Source organism: Rutidosis leptorrhynchoides, chromosome 2 (genome assembly GCF_046630445.1).
Source record: "Rutidosis leptorrhynchoides isolate AG116_Rl617_1_P2 chromosome 2, CSIRO_AGI_Rlap_v1, whole genome shotgun sequence".
NCBI lineage: Eukaryota > Viridiplantae > Streptophyta > Magnoliopsida > Asterales > Asteraceae > Rutidosis > Rutidosis leptorrhynchoides.
Window position 1 is genome coordinate 571,595,945 of NC_092334.1, and position 14,461 is coordinate 571,610,405.

Here is a 14,461-nt window from a genome sequence, read left to right on the forward strand (position 1 = left end):
TCGTGATATCATCGGTCAAACTAGACGGTCAAACATTGTGTAAAACTCTTTTCGGAAATATAAATCTCGAAAATTTGGATTTATTATCATGTTGGTAAGGTTTAATTTATGTAAATATTAATCTTATAAGTATAGAATGATCGAAAAAGTGCGGGTCAACTTTAGGGTTTTTGCTTATCGTGTCGGAACCACATAGAGATTAGAGTTTAAATTTGGTCGGAAATTTCCGGGTCGTTACAGTACCCATCCGTTAAAGAAATTTCGTCCTCGAAATTTGGTAGAGGTTGTCATAAACAACAATAGGAATGTTTTCATGACGAATATGAGGTAATAATGAAATTTTATCATCATTGAAAGATTTAGATAAAACGATTTGGTTATGTGAGACGCACGAGCGAAGCTATCACAAAAGAGTGAAATGAGTAAATATAGATTTGTTGTAACCGATGACGTGATTATGATCGATTTTCGGGATTTAAGGGTTTTAAAGAAAATCTTATGTAATAAGATTTAGTTTTGCGGCGATCAGGATCTTCTTTGATTTAACGCAGCAATCTGTTTTAATTTCTTTGTCGAATATTTCACTATAAATTTACCTCCTTCCCTTTCTTTCTTCCCACATCTTCTATTCTTTCTCTTTAGTTCCTACTTTAAGACATTCGCTAATATGCTCCATCCCATTCTAATCCTTGTTATATTTCTAACTTTCATATCTTTCATTCTTCTTTTTCATCTATCACCAGAAGAATCTATTCTCTTTTATCCTTTCCTTGGAATTATAATGTTTTTAATTCTCCCGTGCCTTTACGTTGCAATACGTATTGATATGCACGGTTTGTAGTTTCGGGGTTGTTGTTAGGTTTTATACCTTCCCTTATATTTCGATGTTCCTACTCTCGTCCCTTAAAATCATTGTCATCCACAGTTAATGCTCTCTCTTATTTGCTGTGGTTTATGTTCCTATTTCTATTCTGAGGTTTTGTCCCTTCGTTTCTTCTTCCCAACCTTGAGCCAAGCGAACAATGGTCCGAAATTCGTAGGTAGGAAATTTGGAATGAACCTAGCTATTGGTTTTAGAATGAAATTGTAATGGCACGATCTTGATTCGTTAAATTACTCGAATATTCCGGAAAAATAGAACTATCAAGGTGATACGTTCTAATATGTTTGGAGACTTGATAGAATGTAAGAGCCGTGTAACATGGCACATGATGACGGTATTGTGAATCATCACATTCCATTAGAAACTTAACATGAGTTACTGTAATATAATGTAGTTGATCAAGTTTCATTATATTATACTAATTCATGCATCAGTTCCCAACACTACTTCAAATTATTTATATTTTAATCTCGGAGGTTTCAGAATTTAGAAATTTACACAGTTTCTTTTATATTGTAACGCAGATGTTACGGAGAGATAAATGATCGCAGATAGGAATAGTTGTAAAAATATCTCCAGAAATATGAAAAATATGTATAACGAATGATATGAAGATATCTTATAATATCTAAGATAAGATGATGATGAAAAATATCATCTGGGCAAGGTTTTGAATAAAGAGTAGGGTTCTTACTGACGGTTTCAGCAGGTACGGAATCGTTTGTATTCTTTGACAGCAGGTTCAATCCCTGTGATTTATCCACAGCCTCTTTCATACTTTGCTTCATCCGTTTTCTAGTTCCAAATTTTTTTTTTCTCAGCTTTACCACCTTACTATACTTTGTCATCAAACTTTTGACCGTTAAAGTCGTTTACAGTTTTTGCTGCTTCGTTAGCATTTCAAGAACTATTTCATAGTCCCGGGTGTTTTTCAGAAACTTCACGTCCAGATTATGAAATTCTTATGGATAGACATTATAGATATGATGGAAGAAGTTCCGCGAGATTTTCAAAATACTGATTGTTGATTTCGCCAAAAGGATAACAATCTGCTGGTGCACCTGTTGATGTTGTCGAGGGATATAAAAGGTTTTCCGGTAATGACAGCGAAAGGACAAGGTATAAATATCATGATTATAATAGAAATAATCTCACTGAAAAGTCGAAGTGGAGCTGTGACAAAATTAGCTTCTTGAAAAGGAATTGTAGGGTTGTTCTTGCTAATAAATGGCAAAGGATTCAATACGTTATGTGTTAAATTATGAATTTGGGTTCGAGAGTTCTTCAGGTGTATAACTGTATGTATAAATCTTCATTCCGTAGGCGAGGTGCGGCGGGTTCAACTTCTCGGTCGAGGTGTTTTCAGGAATCATGAAAGGATTTGAATGCGAATTGTAATCGTCAAGTTACGAATGAGGTTTAAGATAAAATCAAGTGGCAAGCTTGAAGAATTGTTTAGTTTCATATGTTACAATCAACATTTTAATTCATTTTAATTGTCCAATGTTTTCTTCTTTATGCCACTTGTTGGATTCTGGTAGGTCAAAATCCGAATATGAAATTTGATTGAAAATGGTTATTCTGGGGTGAGCGGATACGAATATCGGTGGTTGTAAGTAAGATAATAGATAACCGTTGAATCAGATTCAAGAATGTACAATATAACTTATTAATGTGAATTCTAAATATTCCTCGGGTACTACCCACCCGTTAAAATATTTTCATCATTAATAGTTTGTACGAAGGAATTTTTAATTACTATCTTTATGAAAATATACTTGCATATATATTTTCTTCAGAGATAATCATAGATTTAATGAGTCAATAAGATATTAAACTCATTTGATTTATCGTTAATTCTAGATTACATAATCTCTAAGACTTTAGAAATTACATAATCGTCATACGATACGTAAAGCGAAGATAATCGATGTAGAACGATATATAGAACGAAGATCATACTCGAAGTACAGATATTGAGTCGTGTGATGTTGATATTCGAGATACAGATTGTGATGTTGAGATTTAAGGCGCGGTTGTTATTGGGGTGATAAAGGTACTGTCGGCGTTGACGATGGTAGTACGGATTATGCTGCTGGTGCTGCTGTTGGTGTTTGTAACCTTCGCACCATATTCTCCAAAACCACTACCCGAGCACGGAGTTCGTTGACTTCTTCTATTATACCGGGATGATTGACGGTTGGAACGAGCGAATGAACAAGATTCGAAATATGGGATAGTATGTAATCATGACGAGATACTCTAGAAATGAGCGAGAAAATGGTGTTTCGAATAGGTTCGCCGGTAAGTGCTTCAGGTTCATCGTTAAGAGGACAATTTGGTGGATGGAATGGATCACCTTCTTCTTGCCTCCAGAAATTTAGTATATTACGAACCCATCCCCAATTCATCCAGAATAGATGATGGGAAATTGGTTGATCCATTCCGGTAACGCTGTTCTCGGAGCTCGAATGGAAATCCATATCGGCGAAGCTATCGAAGTCGGAGGAATTTGAGCTGGATGAAGAATCCATCTTGTATGGTCGGAGAAATGAATTTTTGGTTTGGAATAGATTATAGGAGTTGGGTTTGGCACTCTTCAATACATAATTTACATATGTATATATATAATATCAAAATCCCATGAATTACGGAGAATCTTTGAAATACGTCAGGCAATGTCTAGAGTAACAGATACGCTAGGATATGAATTTTGTCTATACACTATCGATGCACTAAATGCAGTAAGACGTGTCTAGACTTAAGAATGATAAGCAGGCAGTTCCCTAAGGATGATAAGCAGATGATTTCCGACTAGGATTGATAAGCAAAATTTTTGACAGGCAGACACGGTCAAAGTCCAGACTCACTTAATGTATCCTAACAACTACTAGTTAGACACACTAATGCAAGGCCTGGTTCGCTAAGACCAACGCTCTGATACCAACTGAAAGGATCCGAAACTAATCATCCGAACGATGTCCATATTGATTATAAACGAATTACAATAGTTGATAACATCGCGAGGTACTTGCCCTCTATATGATACATTTTACAAACGTTGCATTTATTCTTAAAAGGCAATCTATAGTTACATCCAGAATTGACATATTCGCCTGACATTTCATAATATTCAAATGACCTAAACCGCAATTTACTTAATAATAGTCTCTATGAACTTCAATGACTCGAATGCAACGCCTTATGATATAGGTCCTTAATGGCCTCAAGTAGTATCCTTAGTACGAGCTAATGCACAGCGGAAGACTTAATTCATACCTGAGAATAACATGCTTTAAAATGTCAACATAAAGTTGGTGAGATATATAGGTTTGATGCTAGCAGCGTTATAACAATGGACCACAAGATTTCATATGTAAACATTTTAATAAAAATATTCTAAGTGATTGAGCACTTGGTAACCATACTTAACATTTTCACGTCGCATATTCCCTTTAATATGAAATCTTACTACACCGTACCAAGTGTAGTCACAAAACGAAGTACTGTGCAACCGTTGAATACTGGTCGTCCAGTCCGGTTGGGGTTGTCAGGCCCGATAGATCTATCAACAGGATTCGCGTTTACAATACCGCTGTAAATATTAGTTACCAAGCTACAGGGAAGTATGCCAGTGGTACAACTCAACGTAGAATATATTTTTCAGTTACTTGTGTCCATAATGTAAAACATAAAATACATGTATTCTCATCCCGAAATATTTAGAGTTTAAAAGTGGGACTATATACTCACTGTTGTCTTGAAGATATGTAATTTGACTCGGTCTCCGATTGATATCACGAACCTATCCATATATAATATATCAATATGTTTTCATTTTAAACAAACGTTACATATATATATATATATATATACTTGTTATACTTTTAATACTTTGAATATTTCCTTAGTCCGAAGTTAGCATTTCTTTGTTAGTAACTCAATTTTAATGGTTCATTTTTAGATGTTTAATATACCCGCAATGAAATAAATAAAACCCCCAACGAAATAAATAAAACCCCATCGTATATGTATTGGTCGAGATTAATCTTGACCCATGGTACCGGTGTTGTCAAATGACGTGTTGCGTACATAAAGTACCGGTGTTGTCAAATGACGTGTTGCGTACAATCATGGGATCTTATGATTAATCTTCTCGTATTGTTTACGGGTGATCCTGAACCATATAAAATTGAATTATAAGTACATATATATAAAATATCATGTTATCTTTAGAAATATGTGATTTATATCATTTTTTTCCAATTGATCCCGTAGTTGAAATGATCTAGGATAACCAATTTTGTTTCGGTCATAGTTTCTTCGTTACAAATCCGTTTTCGTTGATTCAAATTGCCATCTTCTTGGATCGAGTTCTTCTTTAAGACTATGAACTGTAAATACCTTGGTTTGTATTCAAAATCATACGGCATAAGTGAAACATTAGTGAAACATATGAAGTTAAACATTTTCCTTTATGTAAACAATCTTAAATGATTATTTTTCTAAAAATACTTATACTTTGAATTAAATCATGAAATTTTTATGTGTTATCATATTCATATTAAAAATCATTTTTCCAGAACATAAACCTTCAATTCAAAGTTTAAGATGGTTTTTAATTATCCAATCCAAAACAGTCCCCGGTTGCACTCCGACGTCGTAAAAACAGTTTTTAAGGTATTCTTTGAAAAACCAAGTTATACCTTGTTAAATTAGCATATACATAAGTTATATTATAGGTCTTGAAGTATTTTAAAAGTTAAGTTAGAAGGATCTATTTAGTTTGCAAACAAGTTTGAAAACTTTCAAACTATGTTCTTGTTGTTAAACTTTTATACCACAAAATATGATAGCTATATATATATGAATCGAATAAGGTTATGAACATAGATTCTACCTCAAGTTCCTTGGATAAGGTTGCTGTAAAAGAGGATTAAAAAGCTAGAACCAAAAGGGTGATGGAAGTGGATGAAAGATTGGAAGTAAGTTTGTGTTCTTGGAAGGATTTCTTGAAGTGTTTTTGTATGGTTTTCTTATGGTGTTTAAGTAAGGTTTTTGAAGCTATATCTTTATGGAACTTTGCTGGATTGTTGAAGGTGTTTAAGGGTTATAAGTGTGTGTGTTTTAGCTAGGAGATTGAAGTAGTAAATGAATCAAAAATGATGATACATATATACTCCTAAAAATGTGATCTTTAAGGATAACATGACAAAATTTTAGTTTGTAATCTTATGTATTTGTCAAACAATAATACAAAAGCAATTACCTTATACTTAGGGTAGTAACAAGGGCTGGTTAGGTGGTGATTTGATGTGTATATACCAATAGTAAATACGTATAGAAGCTAGGTATGATACGAGTACAAATACTCTAGATATACGTATAGAGATTTTGTGAAAAATGGAATGAGGATTCAAATATAGCTATCTTTTGTGAATACACTTATATTGTTTTATGTATTTAAGTCTTTAAAAGTGATTAAATACATTACTTATACGATATATGTATAAACATTATAGGTCATAAGTATTTAAGTCAAATAACGTTACGTATGGTTATCGTTTTGAAAACTTAAGTTAGTAGTTTCAAAATATACTTATAACTTATTGTTATTAATACAAAATGAGATATTAAAACATTCTTAAATCATGTTAAATATGTATATATACATATATATACACAAACGTATAATTATCATATATTGTATAGTTCGTGATATCATCGGTCAAACTAGACGGTCAAACATTGTGTAAAACTCTTTTCGGAAATATAAATCTCGAAAATTTGGATTTATTATCATGTTGGTAAGGTTTAATTTATGTAAATATTAATCTTATAAGTATAGAATGATCGAAAAAGTGCGGGTCAACTTTAGGGTTTTTGCTTATCGTGTCGGAACCACATAGAGATTAGAGTTTAAATTTGGTCGGAAATTTCCGGGTCGTTACAACATGATAGGTCAAAACATTGTATACGTGTCTATGGTATCTCAAGATTACATAATATACAATACAAGTTGATTAAGTTATGGTTGGAATAGATTTGTTACCAATTTTCACGTAGCTAAAATGAGAAAAATTATCCAATCTTGTTTTACCCATAACTTCTTCATTTTAAATCCGTTTTGAGTGAATCAAATTGCTATGGTTTCATATTGAACTCTATTTTATGAATCTATACAGAAAAAGTATAGGTTTATAGTCGGAAAAATAAGTTACAAGTCGTTTTTGTAAAGGTAGTCATTTCAGTCGAAATAACGACGTCTAGATGACCATTTTAGAAAACATACTTCCACTTTGAGTTTAACCATAATTTTTGGATATAGTTTCATGTTCATAATATAAATCATTTTCCCAGAATAACAACTTTTAAATCAAAGTTTATCATAGTTTTTTTAATTAACTAACCCAAAACAGCCCGCGGTGTTACTATGACGGCGTAAATCCGGTTTTACGGTGTTTTTTCGTGTTTCCAGGTTTTAAATCATTAAGTTAGCATATCATATAGATATAGAACATGTGTTTAGTTGATTTTAAAAGTCAAGTTAGAAGGATTAACTTTTATTTGCGAACAAGTTTAGAATTAACTAAACTATGTTCTAGTGATTACAAGTTTAAACCTTCGAATAAGATAGCTTTATATGTATGAATAGAATGATGTTATGAACATCATTACTACCTCAAGTTCCTTGGATAAACCTACTGGAAATGATAAAAATAGATCTAGCTTCAAAGAATCCTTGGATGGCTTGAAAGTTCTTGAAGCAGAATCATGACACGAAAACAATTTCAAGTAAGATTTTCACTCGAAATAAGATTGTTATAGTTATAGAAATTGAATTAAAGTTTGAATATGATTATTACCTTATATTAGAAAGATAACCTACTGTAAGTAACAAAGGTTTCTTGATCTTGGATGATTACTTGGAATGGATTTAGAAAACTTGGAAGTAAACTTGCAATCTTGGAAGTATTCTTGATTTTATGAAACTAGAACTTTTGGAATTTATGAAGAACACTTAGAACTTGAAGTTAGAACTTGAGAGAGATCAATTAGATGAAGAAAATTGAAGAATGAAAGTGTTTGTAGGTGTTTTTGGTCGTTGGTGTATGGATTAGATATAAAGGATATGTAATTTTGTTTTCATGTAAATAAGTCATGAATGATTACTCATATTTTTGTAATTTTATGAGATATTTTATGCTAGTTGCCAAATGATGGTTCCCACATGTCATAACCTGACCTTAACCATAAGGACGAATACAATAACGTATGATTTCATCGCCAGGTATTGACCTCTATATGCGATATTTTTCAAAAACTGCATTCGTTTTTACAATACAAACCATAGCTTTTATTACAAATACAAGGTTTAAACAACTTAATAATGATTATCGTTTAGCGATAATCTTAGACTTACAAACTTTACATGTGATAATAACAATACGACTTCCAACATATTTTACATTACAAATCCTCCGATATGCAGTTTTATTTTTGACACAAATATGCATACTCAAGATCTTGCTTAAATTCAACATGTTGCAGCGGAAGCTTTTAGTTATCACCTGAGAATAAACATGCTTAAAACGTCAACATAAAGTTGGTGAGATATAGGTTTAATGCCGGCAGCGTTATAAATATAGACCACAAGATTTCATATATAAACGTTCTAATAAAAATATTCTAAGTTGTTGAGCACTTGATAACCATACTTAACATTTAATCAACGTCGCATATTCCCTTTATTATGAAATCTTACTACACCGTACCAAGTGTAGTCACCGAAACAAAGTACTGTGCAACCGTTGAATACTGGTCGTCCAGTTCGGTTGGGGTTGTAAGGCCCGATAGATCTATCAACAGGATTCGCGTTTACAATACCTCATGTAAATAGTAGTTACCAAGTTACAGGGAAGTATGCCAGTGGTACAACTCAACGTAGAATATATATTTTTAATCACTTGTGTCCATAACGTAAATCATAAAATGCATGTATTCTCATCCCGAAATATTTAGAGTTTAAAAGTGGGACTATATACTCACTTTTGCCTTGAAGGTATTTATCACGACTTGGTCTCCGATAGATATCACGAACCTAACCATATATATAATATATCAACATATTTTCTTTTTAAGTAATCGTTACACATATATATATATATATATATATATATATATATATATATATGTATATATATATATATATATATATACTTTTAATATTTTCTTAGTCCGTAGTTAGCAGTCCGATGTTAGTGGTCCACAATTAGTTGCTTAAATAAAATAAATAAAGACTCCATCGTATTCGTATTGATCAGAATTAATCTCGACCCATGGTACCATGTTGTCAAGTGACGTATTGCGTACATAAAGTACCGTGTTGTCAAATGACGTGTTGCGTACAATCATGAGGTCTTATGATTAATCTTCTCGTGTTGTTTACGGGTGGTCCTGAAATATATAAAATCAAATCATAATTAAATATATATTAAATATTATGTTAATTAGCCAAGATATGATTAATCCGATTTTGTCATAATATGATATATTACAGGTCTTGAAGTGTTTTTAAAAATCAAATTAGAAGGATCTATTTAGTTTGCGAACAAGTTTGAAATCACTCAAACTATGTTCTTGTTGTTAAAATTTTACAACACAAAATAAGATAGCTATATAAATATGAATCGAATAAGGTTATGAATAAGGTTACTACCTCAAGTTACTTGGACAAAGCTACTGGAAAAGGTAAGAAAAATCTTGGAATCAAAAGAGTGGTGGAGTGGGATTGAAAGATTGGAAGTAATCTCCTTGAAATCGGATGACTATATTGATACGTTCTTGAGTAGGTAAATGAAGAGAGATTAGGGAGTGAATTAACTTGAAAGAAAATTGGAAATGAAATTGTATGTGTGTGTGTGTGCAAAATAGCATGATTATGGGATGGATATATAGGAGATTTAGTTTGTTTTCTTGCACAAAAGTCACACATGAGGTTAAATGGCTGGTTCCCACATGTAACATCATGTCTAGTGGCTGATCATTGAAGTTTATTGTTGGTATAGACCAATAGTAAATACGTATAGAAGCTGGGTATGATACGGTTACATATACCCTAGATATACTTGTAGAAATTTTGAGGAATCGGAACGAGAATTCAAATAGGGACGGGTTTATAACTGTAAAAGAGGCTCAAAACTGGGCTTTTATTTTTGGGTCAAACCGGTCCAAAATAAAATTTTAAGACATTTTTAATAAAGCAATGTTAGCCTAAAAAAAATTTCCAAGCTGACCTGGCAGCTCGACTCCAGCCAGGGGCTCTGCCCCTTGGACCCCGCCAGGGGTTGCCACCCCTTGGACCCCGCTTATCCGGGGCGCTGCCCCCGAACCCCCGTCATAATCAAGATAAGTTCAAACAAGTGTGCACTCCACACTTCCCCAAACTTGTTCGATATTTATCAAGATTATTTTGGTTACAAATTAATCCCATTACACTTAAATCATATTGGTGACATAGATCACCAACACATTATAGATTGTAAGTATATATGTCAAAGAACGTTACATATAGTTATCGTTTTGAAAACTTAAGTTAGTGGTCTCAAAGTATACTTATAACTCATTGTTGTTAGTTCACAATGAAATGTTAAACCATCCTTAAATCATGTTAAATATGTATAGATATGTACATATACATAATCGTATAATTATCGTGTGTTATATAGTTCGTGATATCATCGGTCAAATTGGACGGTCAAACGTTGTGTGAAACTCTTTTCAAAAACATAAGTCTCAACAGTTTGGATTGCTTATCATGTTGGTAAAGTTTATTTTATGTAAATATTAATCTCATAAGTATAAAACGATCGGAAAAATCCGGGTCGTTACACCACATGTGTTAGGTGACTCACATGGGCTGCTAAGAGCTGATCATTGGATTGTATATACCAGTAGTACATACATCTAAAAGTTGTGTATTGTACGAGTACGAATACGGGTGCATACGAGTAGAATTGTTGATGAAACTGAACGAGGATGTAATTGTAAGCATTTTTGTTAAGTAGAAGTATTTTGATAAGTGTCTTGAAGTCTTTCAAAAGTGTATGAATACATATTAAAACACTACATGTATATACATTTTAACTGAGTCGTTAAGTCATCGTTAGTCGTTACATGTAAATGTTGTTTTGAAACCTTTAGGTTAACGATCTTGTTGAATGTTGTTAACCCATTGTTTATTATAACAAATGAGATGTTAAATTATTATATTATCATGATATTATGATATATAATATATCTTAGTATGATGTATATACAGTTAAATGTCGTTACAACGATAATCGTTACATATATGTCTCGTTTCGAAATCATTAAGTTAGTAGTCTTATTTTTACATATGTATTTCATTGTTAATACACTTAATAATATATTTACTTATCATTTAACATAATTAACCAAGTGTATCAATATCTTAATATGATTCATATGTACCTAGTAAGACGTTGTTATAACGATAATCGTTATATATATCGTTTTCGACTTTCTTAAATTAATAGTCTCATTTTTATGTATATAACTCATTGTTAAAATACCTAATGAGATACATACTTATAATAAAATCATGTTAACTATATATATAACCATATATATGTCATCGTATAGTTTTTACAAGTTTTAACGTTCGTGAATCACCGGTCAACTTGGGTGGTCAATTGTCTATATGAAACCTATTTCAATTAATCAAGTCTTACCAAGTTTGATTGCTTAACATGTTGGAAACACTTAATCATGTAAATAACAATTTCATTTAATATATATATAAACATGGAAAAGTTCGGGTCACTACATGATAGTGATACTGATGATGATGGTGCTGGCTATGCTCAAGAAAAGAAGCTGTGTTTAATGGCCAAGGAGGTCAAGGAGTCTGATGAGGATGATAGTGGTAGCAAGTTTTTGGCTGATATGAGGGAAGCTGATCAGAAAATAGATTCTCCTCAATGGAAAACTGAATTGATGTATAAGGTTGATAATTTTTGAACTTATAGTGATGATGAAAAGGCCGAAATGTTTGACTACCTAAGAGTTGACTTATGTAGAGGCAGCAAACGTGAAGAAGTTTTGATATCAGACAACAAGTATCAGACAACAAATCTTTAAATGAGAAACTTAAATGCAAAAATGATGAAGTTAAAATCTTGAAAGATGATATTTCAAAACTCGAAAAACAAAATTTTGCTTTAAGGTCTCTCCACGTTGAGGCAGCAGAAGTCAAGAACCAGCTGGATAATCTTAAAAAGGTTGTCGCTTCATGGTGTACATCTGCTCAACGCACAGCAAAATGTGTTAACGAGCAGGTGCCTGCCCAAGTTGAAGCTTTCTTTGCTGGTGACTATGCTGCTGCTGCCATTGCAGAGGTTACTTTCATGGACCCAATTCTTGAAACAGATCCTGAAGCTGTCTTGCCAAATACTTTTGCCAAGATAGTTAAAGGTAAAAAGGTCCTGACGAATAAATTTGTTAGACCTGCTACTGTGTTCCCACCACCTGCCATGAAAGAGATTTTGGAGGATGAGGTTAGAGCAAGATAAGCCAGTACCTCAATTGATGAGACTACTGACCCCTCAAATATCTACTACATGACTCCAAAAGAAAGACGTATCAAAAAAGAAATCACTGAAAATAATCTTAGAAAAGTTAAATCTACTGATTCCCCTTCGTGTTCGAGTTCCAATTATGCTGAGCCAGCTGATGACAAACTTACTGGTCAACCAGTAGCTGCAGACAAGCCAGTTAAACGTAATACTAGCAAGTCCAAGGCAGCAGGAAGAACATCTTCTAGTTCATCAGCTTCAGTAGACAAGCCAGTAACTTCCCACGCTGGCTCGTCAAATGATAAAGGCAAAGCAATACGTCATGACTATGGTACTGGTTCCAAGAAGAAAGCTGCCCTTAAGGGAAAACCAAAAATGGACTCGAATGAAGAGCTGTCTATCACTGAGATTATGACAGTCAAGCTTGACCAGCTTATTAAGGCAGTAACCAAACATCACCCCGATCCCCTTTACAATGTGTATGACCCATCACCGATACCAAATGTGAGAAAATGCTACAAATGTGGCAGCAAGTTTCACTTAGCCAACCGGTGTCCTTTTACCCTAACCCCGTCTGCTGATGCTTCTTCAAGCAAACCAGCAGACAGGAAGAGATCATCAAAGATGACCCTTCCAGAACCCATCCTTGGATGGGTTCCCAAAAAGAACTAATCTCTTAGCTACTGTGCAGGGCATTCAAAACAAGCAAATCTGGTATCTCGATAGTGGATGTTCGAGACATATGACCGGATGTAAGTCCCTGCTAATGGACTATCAAGAAAAAGATGGTCCAGTTGTTTCGTATGGAGATAATTCGTTGGGTTACACAAAGGGTTTTGGTACTTTGACTAATGGGAATGTCACATTCTCAAATGTTTCATATGTAGTTGGGCTTAAACATAATTTACTCAGCATAAGCTAACTGACAAGCAAGAACAAGATAGTCCAATTCAGAAAGAAAATTGGCACTATTTTTGATAAGACAGGGAAGCCACTGCTGACTGCAAAACGTCATGAAAACATGTATCAAATTGACATGAACACAGCAGTCACAACAACTGATACTTGTTTCTATTCGAAGGCAGCAGACAACCTGAAATGGTTATGGCACAAGAGACTCTCACATCTCAACTTCAAAGATATTCACAAATTATCCAGTAGAAGTTTGGTGTCTGGGCTACCCACCATGTCTTATGTAAATGATAGACTGTGTCCTGGTTGTGAAAAAAGAAAACATCACCATGCCTCATTCAAATTAAAGCAAATCTCATCTGTTGAGAAACCATTTCATTTACTTCATATGGATCTCTTTGGTCCTGTTAATGTGGCCAGCTGTAGTGGGAAGAAGTATACACTGGTTATTGTTGATGAATATTCCAGATACACCTGGGTATTCTTTTTGAAGCAAAAGAGTGAAGCTACTGATGAAATTATCAATTTTATCAAAAGAATGGAGCTTTTAAATGGGCTACTGGTGAAACAGCTAAGAAGTGATCATGGTACAGAATTCAGAAATGCTACATTAGAAGAATTTTGTGCTGATAAAGGTATTTCACAGAACTTTTCTGCTGTGAGAACACCTCAACAAAATGGTGTTGCAGAAAGAAGAAACATAACTCTCATTGAAGCAGCAAGATCTATGTTAGCTGAGTCTGGGCTGAAAAATTCATATTGGGCAGAGGCTGTGAACACTGCATGTTTTACCCAGAATAGATCTCTTATTATGAAAAGACATCATAAAACTGCTTATGAAGTTCTCAACGGAAGAAAACCCTCAATCTCATTTCTTCATGTATTTGGAACTCCCTGTTTCATTCTAAACAATAGGGATCAGTTGGGCAAGTTTGATGCCAAGGCTGATGAAGGTATATTCTTGGGATATTCCAACATGTCAAAGGCATATAGGGTTTTCAATAAAAGAAGGGGTTGTTTTGAAGAATCGATTAATGTTACATTTGATGAAACTGCCACAGCTTCATCT